This window comes from Giraffa tippelskirchi, chromosome 8, assembly GCF_054371585.1.
Source record: "Giraffa tippelskirchi isolate mGirTip1 chromosome 8, T2T-mGirTip1v1.2.pri, whole genome shotgun sequence".
Lineage (NCBI taxonomy): Eukaryota > Metazoa > Chordata > Mammalia > Artiodactyla > Giraffidae > Giraffa > Giraffa tippelskirchi.
The window spans coordinates 142789315-142791671 of NC_137282.1; the positions used below are offsets into that span (position 1 = coordinate 142789315).

Genomic DNA, 2357 nt, shown 5'->3' on the forward strand with positions numbered 1-2357 from the left:
CATCTCATTGAAACTGCAGGAGAGGGAGGACTTTGGAGGCTGCCCTCCAATAAGGGAGGGTTAATGGACAATCGTTGTTCGGTCAACAGTTACTCTGGTAAAATTCGTCATCTTTTATGAGCTTATTTTAGTAAAAATGAAGAATGTTTTTTAAACATAAAAAAATAAAATCTTAAAAAAATTTAACTGTGGTAAAATATACATAACATGAAATTTACCACCTTTACCATTTTTAAATGTACAGTTCAGTAGTGTTAGATTTGTTCACATTGCTGTAGACCATCACCACACCCTTCTCCAGAACTTTTTTCGTCTTTCATGATAGGTTCTGTACCCATGAAACAACCCCTCATTCCCCACTTCCCCTAGTACCCACCATTCTACTTTCTGTCTCTACAAATTTGACTACTACTTCTTTTTTTTTTTCAATTTGTTTCAATTGTTTATTAACTGACCAGATTACAAAAATAATCCTGGTAGATACCTTAGTTCATCCTTCTAATAAGTCTGTTGATCTGGTCTTCCCTGTTGCCAGCATCGTTACCTTCTACAAAATGGGTGGTCTTTTTCTTCATTCCACCTCGTGGAGAAGACAATTTAAAGGGCCACAGGAAGTTGTTTGCTTCTTTGAAACATTTTCCGATGGTATAGATCTCATGAATCAGATCCTCCATGCAGATGATTCTGTATTTCCCAAGAGATCGAGCAATCAATGTGTTGTCTGTCAGGGCAATTCGCATCTTGTTGATTTTGACATAACCACGCTTATAGATCAATTCATTTATAGACTTCAGATTTGGGTACCCCCATGCAATGTATGGCTCCACAATTCTCAGCATGTTAATTGATGCCTTGTTGAGTTTCACAAAGGTGCCATTGAAGATCTGCTGGAGGTGAAGGAGCTGCAGCACCTTTCGAACCTTCGGGCTCACACCGTTGATACCTCTGATTCTGATGACAAATGCCAATTTGGGTTCCGCAGGTACATAGAAGTTGCCGGCTTTTCGTGCCATCCTGCTGCTGCTGCTGCTAAGTCGCTTCAGTCGTGTCCGACTCTATGCGACCCCATAGACGGCAGCCCACCAGGCTCCGCCGTCCCTGGGATTCTCCAGGCAAGAATACTGGAGTGGGTTGCCATTTCCTTCTCCAGTGCATGAAAGTGAAAAATGAAAGTGAAGTCGCTCAGTTGTGTCTGACTCTTAGCGACCCCATGGACTGTAGCCTACCAGGCTGCTCCGTCCACGGGATTTTCCAAACAAGAGTACTGGAGTGGGGTGCCATCGTGCCATCCTAGCCATTTGAATTTCAGTTCTGTACATCTGCCTGTATTCCTTGTGGTAATGCTTAGCTTTTTCATAGATAAGCTTCCTCCTTGCCTTTTGAAGCATCTTTTGGGCAAACTTCTTTCTCAGGCGCTTGATCTTAAGCTCCCGAAATTCTTTCACTTTTTCTAAAGGGTTTCTGGCACAGCAGGAACCTTCTTTTTCTTCTCTTTGGCACCCTCCATGGTTCCAGCTGGGAAACAGGAAGTTGACTACTTCTTATAAGTGGAATCTTAAGTCTTTCAGAGGCAGCTTATTTCACTGAACATAATATCCTCAAGGTTCATCCATGTTGTAGTGTGTGTGTTAGAATTTCCTTTCCTTTTAAGGTTGAATAATATTCTATTTTATGTACAGACCACGTTCTGATTATTCATTCATTCATTGATGGACTCAGGTTGCTTTCATCTTTTGGCTGTTGTGAATAATACTGCCATGAATATGGATGTGTAAATATCTCTCTGAGACTCTGCTTTCAATTATTTTGGGTATATCCCCAGAAGTGGAATTGCTGTATCATATGGTAATTCTGTTTTAATTTCTTAAGGAAGCACTACTCTGTTTTCCACAGTGGCTCCAGGATTTTACATTCCCACCAACAGTGCACAAAGTTCTAATTGCTTAATATGCTCCTCAACACTTGTTATTTCTGTTTTAATAGTAGCCATCCTAATGGTGAAGTGGCATAAAACCTTTTAAGGACATAAGTTTACTAAAGATTTTGATCTCTCCTATCCCAACTTTGCATAAAATCCTAAATTCTTTAATCACAATGTTTTCATTCAAGGAGATTTTTAGGAACATAACCCCCATGGCTAGAGAAGGAATACTATATTGTCATCTTAAAGTCTTTATCAACTAGAAAGGTAAAATTTGAATTCTATTCTAATTTTCTTTCATTATTAGTGAAGTTGAACTTTTCACTAAATTGTTAGTTATGGTTTCTCTATTGTGAATTGTTTGTGTCTGAATTTCTTACATGGTACAAAATAAAATGGAAATAGCTATTGGATGCTATGTGATAGCTACTGTTCT

General features: G+C 39.2%; 1 pseudogene; it reads right to left on the bottom strand.

Annotated features, from left to right (window-relative positions):
• Window positions 1–485: 485 nt before the first annotated feature.
• Window positions 486–1507, bottom strand: LOC145518391 (large ribosomal subunit protein uL30-like; annotated as a pseudogene).
• Window positions 1508–2357: the final 850 nt, after the last annotated feature.